The sequence below is a fragment of the Carassius carassius genome, chromosome 16, assembly GCF_963082965.1.
Source record: "Carassius carassius chromosome 16, fCarCar2.1, whole genome shotgun sequence".
In the NCBI taxonomy this organism is placed as follows: Eukaryota; Metazoa; Chordata; class Actinopteri; order Cypriniformes; family Cyprinidae; genus Carassius; species Carassius carassius.
In genome coordinates, this window is record NC_081770.1 from 405,638 (window position 1) to 433,594 (window position 27,957).

Here is a 27,957-nt window from a genome sequence, read left to right on the forward strand (position 1 = left end):
ACCCGTCAAAATAAAAGTTTGATTTAAATTGAAATTATGACAGAAATATATTAGCATTGTACGATGTACTTCAAAATTATATTAACACCAATAATATTATTCTTTATAATAATTAATTTATTTAAACATTATTAAGGAATATCGTATTTGTCCATGTTGTATCTTAATATACTTTTGTTGTGCAGAACTTTGCCAAAAATTAAAGTTCTTACAATTTCATTTAATATCATTTTTAAAAATGTATTAAAATGTTAAGGTTTTATATACGTCAACATACAGTCAAACCTAAATTTATTCAGACACCTTTAGCATTTCTCACATTATCACAGTTTATTTGGTATAGTTTAGGAAAATTGTAATAAAATATGACAAGAACTCAAGAGTTAAGCTGTGTCAGGAAAAATTCATGTGTCAAATACATTTTTTTGGTAACAATTTTTTTTTATCAGTTTTACTGGTAATTTTCTTTATGGTACATATTAATGGCTCAAGGAGGTGTAATCAATCAAATAATGCATTGTTTTTTATATATATATATATATATATATATATAAAATGTAACCGTAAAGTATTTTTCAAGTGTCTTGATTATATTCATTAAAACTTAATTTCTCAGCTTTGGTTATGATTAATCATGTGCATATTTGAAATGTATAAGTAAATGTACAACTTTTCTGCACCATCACAATCAGACCTGGGTCTCATCTGTGTCAGGCAGTAAGGCTTTATCTGTCAAGACATTTAAAACATAGAAAAGTCTAAAAAGCAATCATATCAGGTAATGGCTTTCAGATAAACCCCAAATTATTAAATTAATAATAATACTGATTAAACTATTGTCGCAAGTAGCATCATTAGACATTAAAAATGGTCAATATAAGTTGATAAAATACATGATTACTTGAAAATTTGTGAGAAGATTATTGATTTACGACCAACCCAGTGCATCACAAATGGTCGAGCATTTATAAGATTATAAGATTAACAATTAAACACAAATACCAGATCAATGTCTTTCCTAAAACTAAAATGGACTCTTCTTCAGGTCACTTTGTTGTCCACACGACTAAAAAGTCCACTTTTTCATAAATGGAGTAAAAAAAAAAAAAATCTAACTTGAAATTATGAAGCATAATGAGAGATTATATTATGAAGCAAATTGAGAAACAAGAATAAAACAATTAGATGATGTTCTTTTGGGAAGGAACTATCTATGAATTGATCTGAATCTCTTGAAAAGTCTTGAAGTCTTGAACTTTATTCACCGTGACAACTTTTGACTTTTCTTTCTTGTACACATCTGGAAAAAAATCTGTTTGGTTACTGTATCATCTTCATTAGCCAACTACTAATCAATCATTAGTTTTGCACTGCAAACAATAAAAGTAAACAATTAAGCTGTTTTACTTCAAATTCCATTTTGAGTTCAATAAGTGTGCCATCACTCATTGTGGCTTTCAGACACAAACTCAGATTTATTCTAGGGCTGGTAAGCAATATATATATATATATATATATATATATATATATATATATATATATATATATATATATTAATCTAATTAATTACATGATGTGGTGATTAATTTATCGAATTAATCGCACATCAAATTTGGAGAAATTACTAACAAAAGATCATTTAAAGTCGTTGTTGTGTAAAGCATCAGGCATTACAAAAAGTAGGTTCAGCAAGAAATATTTTGTTTGATTATGCTCTTTTGGACCATGTGAGAAAATGGTGACAGAATTGTCATTTTTGGCAGGGTGAACTATAACATTAATCATTAATTTTCTTAATTTTATTATTATTACTATGAAAATATGAAATTGTTTCTTTAATGAAATGATACCCTAAATAATAAACTAAAACTGCGTAGGTGGAGGTAATGTCTTAATGATTAAGTCATCGAATCATTTATTCATTCATTTGGTTTGTATAAATGGCTGATTCATTCAGGAGTGAAGTAAATGGTTCTTTATGAATGGTTCATTGAATCATTAGGCTTGTTTCATTGTGTGACATCATCATCACCATCAGACCGACCGGTGTGTGACATCATCATCACCATCAGACCGACCGGTGTGTGACATCATCATCACCATCAGACCGACCGGTGTGTGACATCATCATCACCATCAGACCGACCGGTGTGTGACATCATCATCACCATCAGACCGACCGGTGTGTGACATCATCATCACCATCAGATCGACCGGTGTGTGACATCATCATCACCATCAGACCGACCGGTGTGTGACATCATCATCACCATCAGACCGACCGGTGTGTGACATCATCATCACCATCAGACCAACCGGTGTGTGACATCATCATCACCATCAGACCGACCGGTGTGTGACATCATCATCACCATCAGACCGACCGGTGTGTGACATCATCATCACCATCAGACCGACCGGTGTGTGACATCATCATCACCATCAGACCGACCGGTGTGTGACATCATCATCACCATCAGACCGACCGGTGTGTGACATCATCATCACCATCAGACCGACCGGTGTGTGACATCATCACCATCAGACCAACCGGTGTGTGACATCATCACCATCAGACCAACCGGTGTGTGACATCATCATCACCATCAGACCGAGCGGTGTGTGACATCATCATCACCATCAGACTGAGCGGTGTGTGACATCATCATCACCATCAGACCGACCGGTGTGTGACATCATCATCACCATCAGACCGACCGGTGTGTGACATCATCATCACCATCAGACCGACCGGTGTGTGACATCATCATCACCATCAGACCGACTGGTGTGTGACATCATCATCACCATCAGACCGACCGGTGTGTGACATCAAAGAACCACAAGAGCTTAGAGAGCAGACAACTCCTTGTGCTTTTGAATCACTCTCATGGTACTTTGATGTCAAACACCGATCGGTCTGTGCAGCGCCACTTCAAAGCCAACGCGACTATGGCCAATGGTTCAACGTGCCAAATGGTTCACCAAATTCATTCAAAATGTGGATTAAGAAATGAAATTCCTCTGTGGGTTGCTCGTCGATGAACAGTTCTGATTTGTCTTTATCTTCTGGTTGGCAAAATTGAGCAAAACAGACAACATTGTGTCACAATATTACACAATACAATATTAACTTCTTAATGAACTGTTGTATAAGATGAGTGTCACATTTGCACTCGAGTAATATTACACTTAGCCTACTTCTCGTGCAATATTTTTTAAATATGTAATGTAAATATTAGACACAATTTCAAACAGGGGTGTATTGCCCTATATCTTGTATTTTAGGGATATTCTCTAGGCTCTATTATGCAGTAAGTTGCTCTGCCTCATATTAGTCACCAATCGACTGCATGAAATGACAGATGATCCACACAGATCTGGAGCGGGCCAAGTGCATCTAATGCATTAATACAAACCTGATTCCAAAAAAGTTGGGACACTGTACAAATTGTGAGAAAAAAAGGAGTGGAATAATTTACAAATCTCATAAACTTATATTCTATTCACAATAGAATATAGATGATATATCAAATGTTGAAAGTGAGACATTTTGAAATGTCATGCCAAATATTGGCTAATTTTGGAGTTCATGAGAGCTACACATTCCAAAAAAGTTGGGACAGGTAATAAGAGGCCAGAAAAGTTAAATGTACATATAAGGAACAGCTGGAGGACCAATTTGCAACTTATTAGGTCAATTGGCAACATGATTGGGTATAAAAAGAGCCTCTTACATACATACATTTATAAATTCGATCTGATGCCATTTTCATTTCATTGACAACATACCATTTTAATCTGCAATGGATTATCAAAATTAACAAAACCCACACAAAAATGTAACTTTCAGGAAATTATATAGCCTAAATACATTTAAATTGGCATATGTTAAGTGAACAAAATCTATACATGCTGAAGTATCAAAAAACTGTAAATGTTTCAAATGTGTCAATTATGGGCAATAAATAACAATATATATCGAAAGAACAGTACACTTTTTGTACACTGACAAAGTGTTGGCAGATTTACTCCTGGTCAAGTCTTAATATAATCAGATTACAAAACTACCACAGACTAGCATGAGTTAGGGTATCTGCTCCAGAACAGGTAAGGTAAATTAATTGATTGTTTCACAGTCTTCCAAATGTGTAAAACAAATCAAGGATGAATGCTTTTATTACTTGCTTCTTACTTGACTTAAACATTTAATTATTAGTTCTGCCGTAAAATGGCCTTTAAAGATGAATTACTTGATTGATGACATGATTTCGGTCACCTGGTGTAAAAAACAAACACTTCTCCCACTATAACCAGTAGACAGAAGGCCACTCATTAGCTCATTTGCCATTTCCACTCCCTTATATAAGCTAGTTATTTTAAGTTTTGCGTATGGATTTAATATAAAATGCTAATTTAATGCAAGATTTTTTTTTTTTACTTTTATTGTTAACCATTTAAACAAAGGGAACATTTTGCCCAGACACCAACATCTAGAAGGATTTGTCATTTACCTGTTTTAACTAGTTAACTACTTGAAAATACAAGATAATTAAGTTAAATATTTATAATAATTATAATGTAAAAATGACAAGTAATTCATGTTACAACTAAAATTAAAAAGTAACAACTGTAGAGGTTGCTGAGCATATTTTGAAAAAGGTTTGCCAGATGTTTTGTCCCGTCCGTTACTTCTGTTATCACTGTCAATCACAGCAATTTCAAGAGTGTCTCACAGAAGAGTTTAGTGAATTCACTCCTGTAGTTAAATGTGTTTGTGACTCTACACTTTGTTATAATAAGAGTGTGTATAACTCAGTCAACAAACAAAACTAGATGTGTTTTAAGGGATACTGAGTATATTTTGACTAACTTACATTAAACCCCTCTGATTGGTCAGTGCTTTCAACAAACATGTCTGTCATTGGCTACAAAACTCAACACTGCAAAAACATGGTGTAAATAGATACATTTGCCTTTGTAATTAGAAACTAGGGATGGGCGTTTTCCACAAATATCACATTCGAATATTTGAGCTCACAAAAAACGAATATTCGAATATTCGTTTATTTAAATTCAGTTTAATGAGTCAGACGTTATTTTTTAGCAACATTTGTTTTCGTCATTTTGAACAAGCTTACAATAAGCTTGAACATTACAAATCGTGTTTTGTAGCTGAAAACCTTTAACAATACTTTAAAAAAAACTTTAACAAAAACCTTTAACAATACAGATTAAAGCAAAAAAAAAAGTGAACAAAGAAAAAATGTAAAGCAGCCTGCAGCAATTAGGCTATTGTACAGTATGTAGCTTACACTTAACTTTTAAACTGTCAGCAAATCTTTTTTGCTTTTTTTCTATTGTTTCAAATGTTCTTGTTAAGAAATACGGGCATGTAAACATGATTGGGCGAAAGTCGGCTCCTTAGTCTGTTAACAATAAGGCCGGCCGCGGAGATAACGTGCTCTGACGACACAGACGTTGGCGGGACTCACAACGGTGTGCTAAGCGAATAAGTTTTGTGAAGCGCTTCGTGTTTTCGTTTCACCACTGAATGGGATCCTCATCTGGTGGAATACATGGCTCCAGCAAGAACTGTTCCCACTCGTCTCGGCTGGACTCCCTGTAATCATCGCTGGAGAACTGGCTCAGCCTTTTCCGACGAGTGGGCATTGCATCCTCTTCATCGTGGCGACTGCATCCGCACCACTCCCATCAAGGAAAATGTTCTGATAATGTTCAAAAAAGTTTTTTTTTCTTACTTCTCTCATGTTTTCATCGAGGAACCTGAGATGTTTGTGCCGAGGGTCTAGGGCAGACGCGAGAAGAGGAGTTTTCACTGCATTCTCCAAGTTAGCGGTGTTTATTCGTTGCTTGAGAGATGCTGCAACAATGTCCTTGGATCACTGTGATTCTCCACGGCATATTTGAAGTACTAGAAGACCGCAGTTCTTTTAGGGGGCGTTCACATATCGCGTCTTTTGCATGCTCAAGTTCGTTATTTCCAATGTAGGCGCGCGGTATGCGCGCTCATAATGGAAGCGATGCGCACGTGGTGCGACGCGGTCCCGTTTTTTCCAGGCGCGTCCGAACAGCATCGAGTTAAAAACATCTCAACTTTCAGAATGCCGCAAGCGCACCGCAGGTCATGTGACAAGAACTAAACATTCAGCTTCATTATTTCCTGTAACAATGTTGAAAGCTCAGCCAAGATGAAGGAACAGCTGATCATAGCTTTATATGGATTGCCATTTTGAAATAAATTTAGTAGCAGAGCTACTGAAAGCGATTTTTTTTGTGCTGCAAATCCATTTATCCTTTACTGAAATTTCCGCGTCTTCATGGAGAGAACGCGTCGCCTCAGGAGCGCTTCTGCCCGAGCGCTTTGGAAAGAAGGAGAAAGCGGAGCGCATAGCCTTTTCCACGCCTTATTAGGCGCGATATGTGAATGGCCCCTTAATCATTCATTAATTATTTTTTGCTTGCATACACCTTCAAATATGCCGTGGAGAATCACAAAAAGTGACCAAATTAGGTTTTATTGTGAACTTTTTTTTTTTTTTGCGAAATTCGAATATTATTTTTATTTATCGAATAATTAGAGCAGAACGAATATTCGAATGTTCGACTATCCGTGCACATCCCTATTAGAAACCATTGCCTGCTTTTCAGCGGGAACAGAATACAGACTGACGAGTCAAAAGTAAAGCATTAAGTTGAAGATTAACTCTACTTACTATGATTTCGGGCTGTGGATGATTTTTTATGTCTCTGTAGAGTAGATGATTCAGTGTAGCTCTTCCCGCATTGATCACATGTGTATGGTTTCTCTCCAGTGCGGATCCTCTCATGTTTTTTTAGGTTTCCTGAGTGACTGAATCCCTTGTCGCAGTGTGAACACTTGAAAGGTTTCTCTCCAGAGTGAGTCCTCTCATGATTTTTCAGGATTTCTGACTGACTGAATCTCTTGTCACAGTGTGAACACTTGTAAGGCTTCTCTCCAGTATGAGTCCTTTCATGTTTTTTTCAGATTTGATGAAGAACTGAATCCCTTGTCGCAGTGTGAACACATGTAAGGTTTCTCTCCAGTGTGAGTTCTCTGGTGCATTTTCAAATGTTCATCTGTAAAAAAGTCTTCTCACACTCAAAGCACATATAAGTTTTTTTGGCAGTATGTCTTTTCTGATGTGTTTTTAAACTTTTCAGCAGTGGAAAACTCTTTCCACACAAAGAACATAAATACAGATGTTTCTTCTTTGTATGAAGTGTCAGGTGAATCTTTAGGTCAGAAGACCTTACAAATCCTTTGCCACACTGATCACATGTGTACGGTTTTTCCCCAGAGTGGATGTTCATGTGCTCTTTAAAGCTGCGTTTTATTATGAAACTCTTCCCACACAGATCACATGTAAACGGTTTCTCTCCAGTGTGGATGTGCATGTGCAACTTATGGTTTGCTGATTGTGTGAAACTCTTCCCACACAGATCACATGTGAATGGTTTCTCTCCAGTGTGGGTCCTCTCATGTGTTTTCAGATGTTCTGATAAACGGTATCTCTTGTTGCAGTGTGAACACTTGTATGGTTTCTCTCCAGTGTGGATCCTCTGGTGTGTTTTCAGATGTCCTGATAAACGGTATCTCTTGTTGCAGTGTGAACACTTGTTAGGTTTCTCTCCGGTGTGAGTCCTCTCATGTGTTTTCAGATTTGCTGTCTGAACGAATCTCTTGTCACAGTGTGAACACGTGTATGGTTTCTCTCCAGTGTGGATCCTCTGGTGTGTTTTCAGATGTCCTGAACAAATGAATGTCTTGTCACAGTATGAACACTTGTATGGTTTCTCTCCAGTGTGGGTCCTCTCATGTTTTTTTTCAGATTTGCTGTCTGAACGAATCTCTTGTCACAGTGTGAACACTTGTATGGTTTCTCTCCAGTGTGGATCCTCTGGTGTGTTTTCAGATGTCCTGAACAACTGAATGTCTTGTCACAGTATGAACACTTGTATGGTTTCTCTCCAGTGTGGGTCCTCTCATGTTTTTTCAGATTTGCTCTCTGAACAAATCTCTTGTCACAGTGTGAACACTTGTACGGTTTCTCTCCAGTGTGGGTCCTCTCATGTGTTTTCAGATGTTCTGATAAACGGTATCTCTTGTTGCAGTGTGAACACTTGTATGGTTTCTCTCCAGTGTGGATCCTCTGGTGTGTTTTCAGATGTCCTGAACAAATGAATGTCTTGTCACAGTATGAACACTTGTATGGTTTGTCTCCAGTGTGGGTCCTCTCATGTGTTTTCAGATTTGCTCTCTGAACAAATCTCTTGTCACAGTGTGAACACTTGTATGGTTTCTCTCCAGTGTGGGTCCTCTCATGTGTTTTCAGATGTCCTGAACAAATGAATGTCTTGTCACAGTATGAACACTTGTATGGTTTCTCTCCAGTGTGGGTCCTCTCATGTGTTTTCAGAGTTGCTCTATGAACAAATCTCTTGTCACAGTATGAACACTTGTATGGTTTCTCTCCAGTGTGGGTCCTCTCATGTGTTTTCAGAGTTGCTCTCTGAACAAATCTCCTATCGCAGTGTGAACACATGTAAGGTTTCTCTCCAGTGTGGGTCCTCTTGTGCATTTTCAATTCTACAGCTGTAATAAATTTAAAAGAGTTTGATGTTATCATGATCTACAGTGCAAAATATCATCCAAAGATTCAAAGAATCTGGAACAAATGTTGTGTATTTTTATCTGCCCTGTGTCTGAGGAATCACGCAGTCTCTGGGTTTTGTTTCCAGAAGATAGACTTTATTTCAGAGAGAAACAAAGCCGAGATCCTCTTTGTGAGAAGATCTCCCGAATGCTAGGTAGCATCTCATTATAAACCCTATACAGGGCGTTTCCAAATAGTCAAACTTTTCCTTATGCTTGCAATTTTGATACCTCCCTAGGGACTTGCTATGGTAAAGAAAAGAGGCCCATTGCATATTTTTCCAGATGTTTCCTATCTGTGGTGGTCAGGATGTTTTTTGCAGACAGACACATTCCTTTCACACAAAGGCTATATGATTATAATGGAATAAGACACATATGCATATATGTGACTAGATTCATCTTGATTATACTTGATTGAGTAAAATCTTATTAATAAAAATCTTCCACACAATCTCTGTGCGTAAGGGTCAAGGCCGGAAAACCATACTGGATGCCCATGATCTTCGGGCCCTTAGACAGCACTGCATCACATACAGGAATGATATTGTAATGGTAACGCTGTTTTATTTATGTGTCTGTGAAGAGAGGTGACAGAGACCAAGATGGCAGAGAAATCACCATGTATATTTTCTTTATTTTACAAAAGCACATTATTTTGCTGTTATTATGACTATACATACCCAGACCGTTTGCAGTTTGAAATGATACCTTATTCTTATCTGCACGATCAAAAGTGAAGGAGTATTTACAACCCCAAATCAGAAAAAGTTGGGACAGTATGGAAAACGCAAATAAAAAAAGAAAGTAGTGATTTCTAAATTTACTTTGACTTGTATTTCATTGCAGACAATATGAACACAAAATATTTCATGTTTTGTCTGGTCAACTTCATGTCATTTGTAAATATGCATCCTTTCCTGTCATTCAGACCTGCAACACATTTCAAAAAAAGTTGGGACAGGAGCAATTTAGGGCTAGTAATGAGGTAAAATGGTTAAATAATGATGTGATTTGAAACAGGTGATGTCAACAGGTGATTGTAATTATGATTTAGTACAAAAGCAGCATCCAAGAAAGGTCTAATCCTTTAGGAGCAAAGATGGGCCGAGGATCGCCAGTTTGCCAACAAATACTCTGGACCAAAGAAGAAAAGGATCATCCAGACCAGGGATCAGCAACCTTTTCGGCATGACGTGCCATTTTTAATTTTTATAAAATACCCCCCACACACACACCCCGATATAATTCTGTATTTAAACGGTACATACACAATTTTTTATTATACGATAAAAAAAATGTTTTTTTAACGTTTAATCAACGTTAATGCACTGCTTTAATTGATGAACGTGCACACACAGACACACACACACACACAACACACACCACTCGCACACAGAGATCTGAGATCGTGCTGTGCAAAAAGTAGCATTCAGAGTGTTGTCACGCTACTTTTATTAATCGATACTGAATCGCTGCATTATATTTCTCAACAACAAAGGGGCAAAATCGCTTCATTGTCTGCAGAGAGAGACAATTTATCCCCCCCCCCCACACACACACTTTCTTTCTCTCAAAATGGCCATATTTCAGAAAATTTTTCATCACTGGATATAGCTTTAGGTCATTTAACATTTCTATGGTAAAACGTATTATTAAAAGTTGACTAATGTTAATTGATTTGCAGCTTCATCTTACCTCACTCTCTTTAACGTTAAACTGACGCTTCGCGCTCTGCTTCTGTGAACAGTAAACCCCGCCTACTTTGATCTGATTGGCCATCTCAGTCATTTTGACATTGATGAGTGCTGTTAGACCGAGGCTTTGATCTGAAGCACCTAGTATGTGCAGTGTTTGCACGTGCATCCATGCAAGTTAATTCTCACACTTTAATAGTATTTGTAGCTCCTAACAGGCTGTGTGACTATGAGAAGTTATTACATCAAACTGTACGTCATTATACAGTTTTCCTTATTGCTTGCGTGCCAGCGATTATCCCTCTGCGTGCCACTGTTGGCACGCGTGCCGTAGGTTGCCAACCCCTGATCCAGACTGTTACCAGCAACAAGTCCAAAAGCCAGGATCTGTCATGGTATGTGGTTGTGTCAGTGCCCTTGGCAAAGGTAACTTGCACTTCTGTGAAGGTACCATTAATGCTGAAAAGTACAGAGATTTTGGAGCATAATATGCTGCATAATATGCTGCCTTCAAGAAGACATCTTTTTCTTGGGACGTCCATGCATATTTCAACAAGACAATGCAAGACAATTCAACATAAAGTTATGTTGAAAACGGAGTACATTTTTTTCAGGTGTGTTTGATAAAAAAAACATTCAGAATAGTAGCATTTATCTGAAATAGAAATCTTTTGTACCATTATAAATCCCTTTATCATCAATTTTGATCAATTTAAAGCATTCATCAAAGAATCCTGAAAAACATTTACTCAACTGTTTTAAATATTGATAATCAGCAAATCGGCATATTAGAATGATTTCTGGATCATGTGACACTGAAAACTGGAATAATGATGCTGAAAATTTAGCTTTGATCACAGGAATAATTCATATTTAAAAATATAAAAAATGTCAAATATATTTCAAAATTTTAGTAACGGCTGTAATCAAAGCTTCAGAGATAAACTTATATAAAGCACCTGCGACGTTTTGATTTTGTAATGTTCAGTGCTCATGTCTATTCAACGAAGTCAAACGCCACAAATATATCTATTTATGGGAAACACTGGTAATTTATATCGAAATATTGTAAATGTCTTTAGAAATCATATCACTGTTATTTATGCATTTATTTTTGTGCTTAACTCTTTTTATCTTTAATTCAACAAAACAACATCAATTCAAAGAAACAAAACAGGGAAGGGGGAGCAACAGCCATTTCAATAATTTTACAATCTGTAAATAAAAGAAGTAAACTGTCATATTAGCAGAAACCATAAAAAATACAGCTCCAGGTGACCCACGACAGACACCTAAAGTTTCTCCTCCATCATTGCAGTCTCTGGACTTTCTAAACAATGGTAAACTTTTGTCACCACATCAGAAGGCCCGCCTTGCCATTCATTCGATTGGACAATGGAAAAAAAACATGAATGACGTCAGGCACCTTTCCACTCAGAGTTGCCTCTTTTTTTTTCAACTTGAGGCAATCAGAGCACTCCTCCAATAACACAGGGCACCCAGGCTCATAAACAGCATGCAAAGTGTTACTGCCAACAGAAATTAATTTTATAAAAAAGCTTCGCTTCTGTGACACACTGGTCAGGGAGGGGAAAAATGCTTGAAATAATTCAGTAATAGTCTGCAGCATCTTCACACACAGATGTGATATGCCTCTGTAAATAAATACTATTTAAATTCACTTCTTGCACACTTTAATCCTCTTTGTATGTAACATGGAATTAGAATCAATATCCTGATGTCCACTGCAGGGCACTTACATTCGAACAGAACAAAAGTCCTATGTGATAACAGATACATAATAAATATGCAGAGCGGGGTGGGGAACCGCTGCTTTAGATTAAATAAAATGTATATTTCAATAGTTCACGCTTACATATAATTAGCTGAGGTATGGAATGCGTATTTGGCGTGCTGTCCGGGGAAGGGCTCCGAGCTCGGGAATGGCCCGAACCTAGAGTACCCCCCCCCCTTCCCCGTCTATTTATAAGGTGAACTTGAAGTGAGGAGATGGGGTGGAGGAGGGATGCTGATAAACCGTCAATGGATAGAGGTAAGTCAGCGATATTTATACTATGGGATTGATTACTTGATTATGGTGCACCTGTGTTGATTAGGCTAAGTATCTGACGCGCTCCTCCCGAATCTTATTAATAAAATTACATTTCAATAGTTCACGCTTACATATAATTAGCTGAGGTATGGAATGCGTATTTGGCGTGCTGTCCGGGGAAGGGCTCCGAGCTCGGGAATGGCCCGAACCTAGAGTACCCCCCAAAAAGCAAATATACAGGAGGACAGCCGCCAGTTTAGAGAATGCCCCCCCAAAAGCATAGAGTACTGGCGGGGGCTGATTTGGTTTCTGAGAAGTCGTCTCGTTGGCAGGTTGGAAGGGCCTACGTACTCCGGAGGGAGCGACTTGGGCGTTGGGAGAGTAGGCCCTACCGGCTGCAGCTAGTGAACTACGTGGTTGTTGGCGCCCGGTCGGTAGGGCTCGAGCCGATGCTCAACTGGAGCTTTTTGGCGTTGGAACGGTGAGCCCTTCCGGCCGATGAGGAGGAGCAGCGTGGTTGTGGTGCCCGACCGGGAGGACCCGAGTTGCCTCGACCGGAATAGGTCACGGTGTCGGCGTACGGGCCCTACTGGCTGATAGCCCCTGCTATTCAGTGGATGAAGGGCCTAGTGCTGACCGAGAGGGCCCATGAAGCCTCCGACAGGAGATTGAGACTCAGAATGACGGGACGTCTGGGTCCTCTCGGTTTGGCAGATAAAAAGCTTTGGGCTGGCCGACAAGGAGGACTCTGGCGACATCTGATGGGAGATCCCGACTCACGGCATTAGATGGATGAGACTCACTTGCGGCCGGCAAGCATAGGCCCGCCCGGGAGAACTCTCGCCAGACGTCTGAAGGGAGCGCACGCATCAGACGGGTAAGCCTCGCCGGACGGGGAGAGTGGAAAGGAAAACCAGACTGGGAGGTCTCTCGCAGCATCCGATGGGGCATTAGACTCAGAACATCGAACGGGTAAGCCTCGCCAGGCGGGGTTAAAAGATGTGAGGGTAGCTGAGGGTAGCTGAGTTATTATTATTATTATTATTTATTTATTTATTTATTTTTTATTTTTTTTTTGCAGGATTTGGCGAGAGGACGAGACTCGTAGCGTCGGACAGTTAAGCCTCGCCTACCGTCAAATGGAAAGGGAAGTTGCGTGGCCGAGAGACTGTTACCGATGTCCGAAGGGAGCACACGCATCGAACGGGTAAGCCTCGCCGACCGTAGAGTGGAAACGTAAAGCAAGTCTGTCCAGGAGGCTCTCGCCAGCGTCCGAAGGGAGCACGCGCATCGAACGGGTAAGCCTCGCTGACCATAGAAAAGGAAAAGGTAAGGTTGTCTAACCGGGAGGCTCTCGCCGGCGTCCGAAGGGAGCACACACATCGAACGGGTAAGCCTCTCCGGATGTGTGACAGAAAAGGTAACGATAGGTGGCCAGGAGGCATTTGTCCGCATCCACCGGGGACTTCCTGTTCCCCAAAAACAACTGGGTGAGCCTCGCAGGCCGTAGGATGGAAAAGGTAAGTTTGTGTGGTCGTTAGGCTGTCGTCAGCGTCTTATGGGAGTTTGCTACTCACGGCAAGAGACGGGTAAGCCTTGGCGACCGTAGGAAGGAGGGAGGGTTTATTTGTGTGTTTGGTGCCTGCGGCATCGAACGGCTTGCTTGTAGGTTTTGGAACCTAGACCACGCGGAATGGTCGTGATTGGCTGGCCAGGAGGCTCTCGCCAGCGTCCGATGGGAGCACTCTCATCGAACGGGTGAGCCTCGCTGGCCAAGGATGGAAAAGGTCAGGTTGTCTAGCCAGGAGGCTCTGACCGACGTCCGATAGGAGCTTAGCTCCAGGAATCGAACGGGTAAACCTCTCTGGCTGAAGGACGGAAAATGTTGTCCGGCCGGGAGGCTCTTACCTTCGGCCGACAGGAGCTTAGCTCCCGGAATCGAACGGTTAAGCCTCGCTGGCCAAAGGACGAAAAGGTAAGGTTGTCTAGCCGGGAAGCTCTCACCTACATTCAATGGGAGCCCTGACTCCGTGCATTGGATGGGTAAACCTCTCCGTACGTAAGACAGAATGGCAAAACAGGTAGCCAGGGGCTTTTACCTACGTCCGAAGGGAGTGTGAGCTCCAGGCAACGAACGGGTAAGCCTTGTTGGCCGCAGAATGGAAAAGGTGAGGTTGTCTGGCCGGGAGGCTCTCGTCGGCATCCGATGGGAGCTCGAGCTCCTGTCATCGAAGAGAGAAGCCTCGCTGGTCATAGGATCGAAAAGGTAAGGTTATCTGGCCGGGAGGCTATGGCCGGCATCCGGTGTTTTTTTTTTTTTTTTTTTTTGGGGTTAATCTAGCTTTTTAATCGGGTAAGCTTCGCTGGTGGTCGGATGGAAAGTCCAAGATTGCTTAAGCGGGAAAGCGTCTGACAGGAGTTTAATACTCACGATGTCATACGAGTAAGCTTTGCTGATAGTTGAACGAAGAAGGCAAAGGTTGGCTCAACCGGGAGCACTCTTGCAGCGCCTGACAGGGAGTTCGATACTGAGGAGGATTTGGTTGTCTATGAGGGTAGACGCTGTGAGGCTTACTTGAATAATTGTTTAGCAAATCCAATAAGCTGCTTCCGATAATGAGTCCGAAAAATTTTGTTGCAGTCATTGTATTCGAAATTAAGCGTGCAAAAATAAATAGGATTTCCTGTGCCAGTGTACTAGTGTATTTGCCATTTTAACCATGCAGATGCACGAAAAAGCCTATGGAATCACCAATAATCGAAAAAAAATATATATTTTTTGGACGTACTGATAAACTGCCATTAAATATAAAATACTATATTTAAAACTGCTAGTTCATGTAGTCGGCACTATTGTCATCTCGCTTGTCCAGTGAAATTATTTTTCACAAGTTTTTTTTTTTTTTTTTTTTTTTAAACTATAGTAGATTCCATTTAAAGTCCAACAATTTAACCCTAATATGGACGTAAACAAATGCCTTAAATATAAGGTATTCAAAAACCGGTAAGTTCATATATTTGGAGTGAGTTCGGTTGAAATGATGCCTTGGTCATACGCGCTCCGGACCACATGCCTCATGATGGGACCGACGCGCCGTCCCTGAGACCAGAATGAGATGCATTCTAATGTAACTGTGGCATTAAACTCCGTTAGTGAGAGCTCCTTTAAAATGTGGCACGTATCGGATTTACCTGGTAAAATACGATGGAATACCTTATATCTGCAAACGATGCATGTCTATTTGTGGATGGAGACTTCTTTGCCACCTGCAGGCTCACGTCATCCTTTGAGAGCACGGGCGAGCGTGAAGTGCAGTGCTGAGATGGGATAACGGAGCGGTTTGATAGCCGAATTATGGTAGGCCGCCTGATAATTATAATTAAAAAAAATAATAATTAAAAAAAAAAAAAAAAACGTTGATTGGAGAATGGGCCTAATATCGTCTTGGCTATTGTCGATACATGATGCTGTCACCGCAACCTAGGATGCCTGGCATACCTAGAAGCGGAAATTATTATTATTACTTTTTTATTTTTATTTATGTTTTTTTTTTTTTTTTTTTTTTTTTTTTTTTTGCGTGTGAACAGACGCTGCTGTGGCAGTGGGGAGATACGGGAAAGGCTCCTGCAGGAGCAGATACTGCTGCGGCAGTGAGGAGGTATAGGAAAGGCTCCTGCGGGAGCAGACACTGCTGCGGCAGTGGGGAGGTATAGGAAAGGCTCCTGCGGGAGCAGACACTGCTGCGGCAGTGAGGAGGTATAGGAAAGGCTCCTGCGGGAGCAGACACTGCTGCGGCAGTGAGGAGGTACAGGAAAGGCTCCTGCGGGAGCAGACACTACTGCGGCAGTGGGGAGGTACAGGAAAGGCTCCTGCGGGAGCAGACACTGCTGCGGCAGTGAGGAGGTATAGGAAAGGCTCCTGCAGGAGCAGCCACTGCTGCGGCGGTGGGGAGATACGGGAAAGGCTCCTGCGGGAGCAGACGCTGCTGCGGCAGTGGGGAGGTATAGGGAAGGCTTCTGCGGGAGCAGACACTGCTGCGGCAGTGAGGAGGTATAGGAAAGGCTCCTGCGGGAGCAGACACTGCTGCGGCAGTGGAGAGATACGGGAAAGGCTCCTGCGGGAGCAGACACTGCTGCGGCAGTGAGGAGGTATAGGAAAGGCTCCTGCGGGAGCAGACACTGCTGCGGCAGTGGGGAGATACGGGAAAGGCTCCTGCGGGAGCAGACGCTGCTGCGGCAGTGATGAGGTACAGGTAAGGCTCCTGCGGGAGCAGTAACTGCTGCGGCAGTGAGGAGGTATAGGAAAGGCCCCTGCGGGAGCAGACACTGCTGCGGCAGTGAGGAGGTACGTGCAAGGCTACTTGCTTCGGCTGCTGTAGATGTTGGCTGTGGGAAGAGTAAAAAAAAAAGGTTAGTAACATTTGATGGGGCAAGCTAAAAATGAATGGGTAGCCTACTGTGTCACCAGCTCAGCAATTGGTTGCCTGATTTGACAATTCCTCAAGCCTTGTCCACATTATTAGGTTCCTGTTGGAAATGCATCTTTCCTTTCGTTTGGCCTCCGGGCTCTTTAGACTGTTTCCCGAGCGGATACGCTTGGAACGCTGTTTTCACGTTGTAGTATGGACTGTGGAAACAGAGGCTTTTGGAAACGATGAAGCATGTTTAGTCTTGTAAGACGTTGTACCGAAAGACATGATTACAGCAATAACATTAACCCCTTACCAGTCACCCCCCATTTTTGACATGGAGACAGAAATTACATACCCAAAATAAAGATGTTTCTGCTCATGATTCTTTCTGACTAGATCCATGATCAACATTTGTCCACGAGCTAACACTTCGACGTTTACCGTTTAGGAATAGGAATCGTATTCCTGAAATAATTACTTAATAACTGTCACTGAAATGATGTTTTATCGAAATATTGGTCAATTGGCTTTCAATTGATGCCGGGTTTATCCAGATCAAGTAAGGGAGTGATGTTTAACGTGCTGTGAAAATGAACGATAATAAACTGGGGCGGTTGGCGATGCTTGCAAGCAAATGGATTAATGGCAGTTATGTGCTATTCGCTTCCAAGTGGTTTCTAAAGATGTTTATTTGCCAGTTTTTTCGTATTACGGTCCTTAAAGTCCCCGTGAAACGGAAGTTGCAAACGACTTTTCTCCAGTGTTGTGACGTATTTCCGAGAGAAACGGAATAATAAATGAGGAAAGTAGTGGGCGTGGCTTATTTTCCAACTAGCACCTGATTGGATCTAGATAAGTAGGTGTTTAATTCGAAAAATAGAGGCAGATCTAAATGCAAGTTTACAATCGGTTGTTGAGGATTACTCGCCACCTGAATCACCACAATTTAGTTTCAGCAGGAAAAGGAAGATGAGAACAGGAACACACCGAGGATCATTTACAAAAAAGCACCTCCTTGCCATCTCTCCTTTCACACGCTGTCAATGCTCGCTACACACAGGCAGCCTGTCAGTGTCAGTTTGAGGGGCGTGGTTATGGATTAAGCAGACACCAAATTCCTCAAGCCTACATCATCAGTGAAGGTCCTCCAATGCAGGGGGGGGGGGGGGCATTTTCAGATTTTGATTAAAGATTATGAAGGCAGAATTTTTTTTTTTTTTTTTTGTGGATTGGCTCGCATGGATGAATTGTTCAGCACAAAACGATCAATTTAGGCAAACAAAGTAAATATAGTCAATTTTGATTTCATGTGGACTTTAAAAGGCGACAGTTATTTTACTCACACTTGCTATCCTGCGTTGAAACACTATAGCGGATACGTTTTAGATTAATTTTGAGTGATCACACCTGTGAATGGTGAAATAGGTCCCTAAATGATTTGGTCCTCCCAGAAAACTTGCATAGAAATTAAAATTAAATTAAGCATTTAGCAGAGACTCTTTTATCCAGAGACTTACGAGGTTTTTTTTTTTTTTTTTTTTTCTCCTTCATGGAACTTATGTCTGTATCATTTCCGTGAGGTTTAAACGTGCGCGGTAAGGCGAATGTAATGCCTTTTCTTCGTGGTTAAGTGGCACCTTCGTCCGACGGAACGTTTGTATCTGTAGTCCAAATCTAGGCGCAATCCACACTCCAGATCAGCAGGTGGTGGTAATGCACCTTTACGCTGGTTTGCCAAAACCGCCATAAAACACTAGCAGAAGAAGACGGAACTGCGTCATGACGTCGTTTAACAAACTTTTGCCGCGAACCTGCTTTTAGATGCAACACTTTGGATGCCAACTGCCGTAAAAATCCAATGAAGAAAAAGAAGAACCTGTTTTTAGCGTCTTCGCCTGAAAATGTATTGGTTAACGTCGCGCGGTCTGCGCCGCTAGAGGAAGCGGCCTCAAACTGCCACTCGGCCGGTACACCGGGGTGAAAGGCTGAGCCGCGGTGAGAACTGGGGTTCGACCCGTGCTGGTTGGGTTCTTTCTGCTGCAATCCAGCGCTCGGGGAGGGCTCGGTCTCGGGCGGCACGATTGTTGTGTCGAGCAAGGCGAGCTCGGAGCTTGCACGGTCTATTGGCCACGACGTGTGGCTTGGCGAGGAGAGCAGCTGTCACGATGACGCTTAATGCTGCTCAACGGCCGTGTTTGGCTGGGTAGAAATGATCTCGGGTCCGAGAAAAGCAGCAGCAGGTCTTATAAATCCCCTGTGTAGCTCTCTTCGTTGGTACGAAAATTGGGTCTGTGGTAAGATGACGGACGAAGCGAACCATCATGCTGATAAACCGTCAATGGATAGAGGTAAGTCAGCGATATTTATACTATGGGATTGATTACTTGATTATGGTGCACCTGTGTTGATTAGGCTAAGTATCTGACGCGCTCCTCCCGAATCTTATTAATAAAATTACATTTATTATTTATTTATTTAGAAACCCAAACTGAGCAAAAATAGCAACTTGCTGCATTTAATTAAATTCATGCAAACTATAACATTATGCCATTGGTATGCCCACAAAGATTTCAAGATGAACAAATCAATGTTTCTCAAAACACTGTTGTATCATTATTTGATACATTTTAACACAATTTTTGCTAATTATTTTGATCATGTTGTAGGATCGATTTTCTTTTGTTCAAATTGATAATTAAGAATCCTTAGAAATTAATGTATTGAATATTATTTATATGAGTTATTTAGTTTTAAGAGGATGACATTTAATTTTATCTTTTAATTTCTTTAGTGTGTTTAGCAACCTGTTTGTTCTTCAGTGTGTTTGGTTCTGCTGGGTTCTGGATCTCTCATGTTCTCTCTGTCTTTCAATAAACTTAGAAATATAATTATAATTCTGTCAAAAAGTGCTGGACTCGGCAGCACAGCTTTTTGTGCAGACATTAGTGTGCTTATTTGGCAGTTATATTGGCATAGTAATAGTAGGTGTATGTTGTAAAAATGATTAAATAAATAAATAAATAATATAAAAAAGCACCATTAGAGTCCGAGCAGAGTAAAATAAATGTTATAAAACGTCTCTCTCTCTCTATCTTTACAGTTTTTTTTCTGCTCCATTTCTGTCTGCCATTAACCATATAGGATATAACTGAATATTTTCATATCTATGAAAGCACAAAGAAACACGCACATCTTCATCACTCTAGAAGATTAACACAAACTTTAAAGAAACACACACAATGGTTCGTGTCCGCATGACTTTAGTTCCCTGTGATGTTCCTTTCCTGTCTCCAGAACAGGCGCATAAATAGTGTTCTATCCGATGAGAACAATTTAGAAAGAACCCCGTAGGATGTTGATTAAACAAACCGTGTAAAATGTTTTTTAAGGATGTGTAAACAAGCGATATATATCTGAACTGCTCGACTCACCTCAGAAGACACAGCAAGCGCACGCTGATGTCCGGTTCATGAACGAATCCTTCGATTCAACCGATTCTTCTCAGTGACTCGGTTGAACCAGTTCACCAAATCGAACTGAATCGTTTGAAACGGTTCGCGTCTCCAATAAGAATTAAGAAAATCCACGAATAACTTCTTCTTCTTCTTTGACGTTTAATGGCGGTTGGCAAACCAGCTTTGGTGCATATTCCGCCATCTACTGGGATGGAGTCTGAAGCACTGATGTCAGAAATAAACAGGAGAGAAACAAACAAAAAATATTACTTCCACCTACCCTACCTTTCTGTATTTTCTTATATAAACGTGTTGCTTTAAAAAAAAAAAGAGCTCCATATCCTTTGAAAGAACTATTAAGTATATTCGGCAAAGTTAAAGAATGTATGCCAACAGAAATTAAATCATTTTTTTATTTAATTCTTTCCCTTTCATATGCCATACAATTGATTATTACATGCTCTACAGTTTCTGAGAGTCCACATTTATTGCACTGACCAGAACCATGTTTCCCTATCAATTGAAGTGATTTGTTGAGGGCAGAATTACCAATTCTTATATATAGATATATATAGATATACCTATATCTTATATATATATACCTATATCTTTATTTGTGCTTCTTTCAGGCACATGATCATTAGTTAATAAGTGGAGATGTTCTGTTTATCTACACTAGGACGGGATTTAATGATGTAGGCTATTTGTGATGTGCTTCTTTTCCTTATTATTAATCTTTATTGTTAACCATATTGATTAGAAATGTGATGTGTATCTATAAAGTGCATAGGCTAATTTAATTCAGTTTTGTTCTATGATGTTGTAATCGTTTAAAAGGAACTCTGGTTGAATATTTTTTTCCCCATTCACACCCTTCCAGTTGATCCTCCTCCCAACATCATCATGAACATTCGGGGAAAGGATGTTTCCACGTCACACGTCTTGTGTCATGACCCCCAACAGCTGCAAGGGAAGAAATCTAAAATATAGCAAAAATCCTGTCAATTTCTTATATATTAAAGGGTTAGTTCACCCAAAAGTGAAAATGCTGTCATTAGTTACTCACCCTCATATTGTTCTACACCCATAAGGCCTTCATTCATCTTCAGAACACAGTTTAAGATATTGTGATTAAATCCGATGGCTCAGTGAGGCCTGGGTTCAAAGCAATGACATTTCCTCTCTCAAGATCCAGAAAGGTACTAAAACATATTTAATGTGAGTTCAGTGGCTCTACCTTAATATTATAAAAGCAACAAGAATTATTGTGGACCAAAAAAAAACATAATTTTTCAACAATCAGTGATGGGCTGATTTCAAAACACTGCTTCGTATCTTTACAAATCGAATCAGTGACTCGGATCTCCTGTCAAACGGCTAAACTGCTGAAATCACGTGATATTGGTGCTTCGAGTCACTGATTCGATTCGTAAAGCTTCAAAGCAGTGTTTTGAAATTGGCCCATTACTAGATTGTAGGAAAGTCGTTATTTTGTTTTTTTTGGGACTCAAAAAGTGGTTTTGTCGCTTTATAATATTAAATTGATCCACTGAACTCACATGAACTGTTGTAAATATGTTTTTAGTACCTTTCCACAACTTATTATGAATTAATATGGTATGAAATAATGATCTGAAACAACATTACATGAGGTGGAGAAGTGTCAAATGTACATAAAAATAGACTCAAGCTAGTAAACTAGAAGTAACGTTTACTGATACAAGTGGGTTTTAAACTTTTACCCATAAATTATAGATATGAATCTTTTGAAACGGCACATTTATTACATGGTAAAAGCTGTAGTTGTGAAAATTTGTGTTTAGGTCAGATTGGACTGAAAACTTATTTAAAAAGCTTATTAAATCACCCCACCTCCCAGAAAGATAAAGAAATGACGTACAAACAGTGTTTTACTCAAAAGGTTATCTGCCAAATTACTTTTCACTCAAATCTGAGTTAACGCTAATGACCCTGAAGAGATAACTTGTTCAATTATTTTAAATTACAAAAATAAAAAAAGCAATTTCCGGTAATGGTACTGGATACAACTGTACAAATAAAGCATATTTTAACTCTTCTTACCGTGTTCAGTCTTCACCGACCTGATTTTAGAGTGTGCAGGGATCCACACTTCAAAAATCGACCTGAAATAGTCGACCATCCGAGGACTTTTGACATACTCTTTTCAGCATACTCTGCTTTGGGACACACTTATTCTAATCTCACATATATTTAGGATGGATAGTGTGAGCATTGAAACACAGAGCTTGTTTTCCCGCATTAAGACTTTCACCATGGATGAAGAGGAGTCCAGCCCGGGTTCATCACGTGTGATTGCTCAAGACCAAGGTACAGTCCTTCATAGAATCGTTCTCAAGCGCCGGCCTCCGTTCACTCAAGACCACGGTGTGTGACGCTGTTTCATTGAGAACCTGAAACTACTTTGTTTCACCTTCCGAAAGAAGACAGGACTAGAAATCATGTTTATATCATGTTTATAATGGGTTTTATGTATATGTCTCGTCGCTCCGGCCAGACAAGGCATCACAATATGTTAAGAGACGTATCATTTCTGTCACATGCTTGAGGCATTCGGCCAATCACAACACACTGAATTTCTGGCCAATCAGAGCACACCTCACTTTTCAGAACGATGAGTTTTGTAAAAATCGACACGTGTCAGAAGAAGGGCATAGAGGAGAAACAATAATGTACAGTATGTGGAAAATAAACATTTCATTACACCAAATACGCAAAACAATGTTGTTTTTAGCAGCATCATATGACAGCTTTAAAGGAGAAGCAAAGGAGGATCGGTTGCCAACCTGACAGCAAAGCTCAATAATACTCAAAAACCATTATTTAACAGCTGACCATCCGAAACTAATGTCTAATAAAGTATTTAATTATTGTTTGTGTGATATTTATTCCAAATAATAAAGGAGTATGGAGAAATGTAAAAAAAAAATCTAAACTCAGGTTAAATGTGTTTTCCTGAACATCAGATTATAGCCAGCACAAAGACGTCCTCGTTCTCAACGCCTTTCAACTTGGACGTGTCAGTGTTTATCAATAGATTAAATGAAACAGGACAAATTTAATCTTGACAAACTATGTATCATTATAAAGATCTAAGCCTCAAGCATCGACGACAGATCGCTGTTTTTCAATGGAAAGCTTATAAAGACTGTATTTGCTAGATTTGTGTAAGCAGTACACATACAAACATGAACATTAGAAACACTGTACATACCAGATCCATCGTAATAAGGAGTCATAAACACATCCGCAGCTGTAAATCCCGGTTTAGTTAGAAAGGTAAGGGTTCACTGAACGACATCTCATGAAGCATGTTTAGTCCAACGAAGCAGTAACGTTGTAATATGGATCATAATTCCTTTGTTTACGTTTCAGTTCTTCAGCGACAGAACTGTTTGCGTCCGTTATGGAATAACTCACGGTCGGAAACTGCGTCCTGGTAGTAAATACACGGCATGGTTTTGCAGCGTACAGTGTCACAAACAGAATGAGGCGATCCACCGGAATGAATGAAAAATAGGCGGAAGATTAAAGTTTATTTGAATTTGGCGCTCTCTCCTGAGAGCTGGTGACGCGCTCTGACGCACCTGTCAGCTGATGGAGGCGGAACTTACAGCGATTGCATTTTCCTTTGTTTTATTTTTCCACAGTTTTTATATATGTGAGAGTGTGTTTTATGTTGAATGTGAATGTATCTGCATGATTACCATCTGTTTGAGTGCAAATCAGCCCAAATCAGCTCGCTATTACTGAATGGTCACGGCTATCAAAGTGAACGCGTCTATATGAATAGAGAGAGTGGATTATTTACTTCGGCACATTTGTGTTATTACCATCTGTATAAGTGGCCATCAGCACATCAGCACTTATTTGCATCGTAATTCATTGTAAATACTGCATTTCTAGCAATCTCAGGATTTTCTGTATTTGGCAAACAAAGTTAAGTCTTAAGTTTTATTTTCCTTATTATTCTTATTTTTCTTACTCAAATTATTTTTATTGTATTTTTCTAGTGATAAAATAAATCACTTATATGATGTCTAAGTTTCTGTCTAGTGTTTTTTAATTGAAAAAAACTATGCAGTGGTATGTTACTGACTAAATAGTTTGTAGAAGCCTTCAATACTATTGGGAAATATATATATATATATATATATATATATATATATATATATATATATATATTTTTTTTTTTTTTTTTTTTTTTTTTTTTTTTTTTGGGGGGGGGGGGGGGGGGGGGTAGACATAGTCTCAGAAAAAAATATTTGCAGGAGTCTCATTTTTTATGATATTTTATTCAGATTTGAAATAGAAACTCATGAGACATGTGGTTTTCACCCCATTACTTTTCTAGATTGCTCCAGGACTCATTTCATGTATTTTTATATCAAATAAAAAAATATTTAAGTGTGGTAAAAAAAAAAAAAATCAAGGCACTTCAGTGTCTATAACTTTTTATATTTTTGAGCATTATCAAATCTGGTTGATAAAAAGTAAAGCCCAAAGGGTCTTCTTTCCAAAAAACACCAAAATTATATTTGTAACACACCGAAGTTGGAAACTGTTACAATTATAAGTTTGGTTGAGCACTTCCAGCTGTGAGTCCCATAATGGGTGGGGGGGGGGGGTAAAAGGTTTTAAAAACACTTTCGATTTGGCATCACGAAAACAACAACATAAACCAGAAGCGGAAATACGGAGACACCTTCAGAAACACATTCGTTTTCAATAAAACCCCTTTTTGAAAACATACTTGCAGTCTTGTGCACTAAGAAGAGATTTATAAGTATTTTTTTGCTAAGATGTAAATGAAAAATGTTTTCTAGGACATGGCATGCATCAAATCCAACGAGCAACGCTTTCTCTCGCTATCTGCGTGTTTTCTGCAGTTACTTTCGTTTTCTTCTTCTTCGTGGGTTTTACTGGAGGATCTCGAGCGAGCTGAACAGTTACTGCCACCTGCTGTACTGGAGCCTGGATATTACACCTAATACATTTAAACACTGCATTATTATTTTCACTCTTCCTGGACTGTTATCTATCATATTCACTTCAAATGTCACACATGCAGAGATTTGTATTTATTTCTTACTTTAAATTATTTCAATTCATATTAGGGTACAGTATTAATACTTGTTCTACAGTTTCTGCTTCTTTATTGTGTTTAGGCTCGATGTCCAACTGGTCTTTGATTCCATCATAACTTTGTCCAGCTGAGGGCTGAAAAGAGAATCATCCCATATTAAAGACTAAAAAAGTGGTGTTCTGTATTAAAAATAAAAAAGAAAAGAAAATAATAAACAATAGGAATGTACAAATTCAGAAATAAATTTGTTAGAAGCAAATAACATGGTTTATCAGACTATAATGAAGTCAAGTCTGCTTTATTGTCAATTCTTCCACATGTACAGTACATAAATACAGAGAATTGAAATTGCGTTACTCTCAGGCTTATGGTGCATACAGATAACACTAACAGTAGAACCTAAAAATACAGATAGATACAGATTAAATATTAAATACAGCTGGACCAGTTTGTAAATGAGCTGTTGAGGGATGACTGTGCTTTGATGCTTGTACTTAGAGAGAATTTCCACTAGCCATTTTTTCCCCGGTGAAAATAAGATAAATTATGTGTGCCACTGAATGCATTTGATCATTTTATTAGCATTGTTGGCATGAAAAACACATATAAAGTACAATGCATACAACAAAATATGCACAGAAAGTGCAAACACTTCATATATCATTTGAATCACGTCTTCAGAGCTCTTCTTCTTCTTCAGAGGTGCCATCAGAATCTGAGCCACCCTCTATTCCTTTTGTTCGGTGTTTGTGCAGAAAGTCAGGCCTGCGTGAGCACAAACTGTCAGCATGCCAGATGTCAATGGCTGTGGTTGGATCAAAGTCTGTGATGTCAGGTGAGCACAACTGGGTTTAAGGAGGTCAGAGAGGGTCTCATCTTTTAGGCGTGAGCTCCAGTCACTCTTTACCTGCTTCATAACACTGAACCCTCTTTCACAGTCAGCTGTAGTAACAGGGATTGTGAGGAGAGCATCAGAAACATCAAGCACATCAGGACATGATGGCGCAGTATTCTGTTCACAGTAGGCCAGGTCTTCTCAAAGGTTCCTGCAGCAGGGTGAGACAGAAAATATGCTTTATGCATTTGCAAACAATTATACATTTTCAAATGCAACTTTAGTTATTAAAAGATGGCATCAAATTTGGATTGTGCCTTTAACAAATTACATTTACTCTGATTCCTGATAAACAAAATAAAACTGTCTCACAATATTAGAGCTTTCTATAGAGCTTAGGAACTTTTCACGCACTTGTTTAAAAAAAATACATATGTTTTTTTTTCCTCAAACATCAAGTACCTCCTGCTGTGTGAAGTTCAGTCTTGAGAACTGTCCATTGATCAGGGATCAACTCCACATTCACTCCAGCAGACAGTAAAAGAGGTCGGAAGTGACTGATGAAGATTTGGTCTCTACATTTGAATTGCTAACCTGAACTGGTGTCTGCCTCTGGCCAGCACTGGAAACTGGTCAGCCGCATCTCCTGCAGGACACCACTGTTCACATCACTAAATCTAGCAGTGGTGAACTAGATGAGCTCCTTCTTTGCCTTGTCATGCTGGTCGACATCAGTAGGCTTCAGGAGGACTCCCTCATTGGTGTCTGTGTCCAGCTCTGCTCTCAGCTTAGGCCCAGGTCTACAGTTGTGCTGAGATAGATGGATGGGCATCTTTTTATTTATTTTTATTTATAGTGAGGTGAAAGCACACCAACACAACCTGAAATCAAATCATTTTAGGGATGCCAGGGACCGGTATGTGGACAAAATCGGCACTATTAACGGTTTGAATCCATATGAAATATATTTGGCTACCTTGTTTGTTTTGTGAGCACCTACACTTCAGAACAGTCCCGAAGCTACAAGTCATTGGAGTCTCATGTGCAGTTCACAAATGGATGGGTTCAGGAGCTGCAGATCATAAAGCCGACAAACAGTATACAGTAATACAGTAATCCGGACAAAGGTAAGCTGCGCTCCACGTAGCTCCTAGTTTAGTAACTGTTAGTGCTAACAACCATTCACACATGTATTTTAACTAACTCCCTCCTAGTTCTTCTTCCTTGTGTTTTCTGATGGACGCTCCGTTCGTTTCCATGGTTTCTCGCGCTGGTTTCATTGCAAACTGCGTGCAGTCAATGGGCGTATGAAACGTCATCGTGTAGCATTACGGCACAGTGTTCATGGGAAATGTAGGAAGTGCTTCCAGGGGATAAATGACCGAGAACAGAGCCTCATGCATCATCGGCCAAACTGGCTAGTAAGTTTTTATTAACACCCGCCAAAATGAATTTAATGTTAATTTTGAACCCTGATTGGGATCCACCTGAAGTCTATAAAAGACTGAAGTGATGATGAAATCAGATACTGCTTCGAGACCTGAAGATCTCTCCGGCTCCAGAACCATCGCTGATATTGCCTTGAGCAAACTACTTACTCACATTTATACTTTATTTGATACTTACACAGTAATTGTAGAATATTTGAACTGCTTACTTACTAATTGTAATAAATAAACTGA

The 27,957-nt window shown here is 39.7% G+C and overlaps 1 protein-coding gene and 1 pseudogene across 1 annotated transcript in view; both read right to left on the reverse strand.

Moving 5' to 3' along the window:
* LOC132159382 (NLR family CARD domain-containing protein 3-like) overlaps positions 1-23,845 on the reverse strand; it is a gene marked incomplete at its 3' end in the record, with an annotated part of 187,679 nt that extends 163,834 nt beyond the window's left edge. The window contains exon 1 of the mRNA XM_059568883.1: positions 23,569-23,845. The remainder of the gene's footprint in view (positions 1-23,568) is intronic.
* Positions 6,993-20,460, reverse strand: LOC132159395 (zinc finger protein 658B-like; annotated as a pseudogene).
* Positions 23,846-27,957: the final 4,112 nt, after the last annotated feature.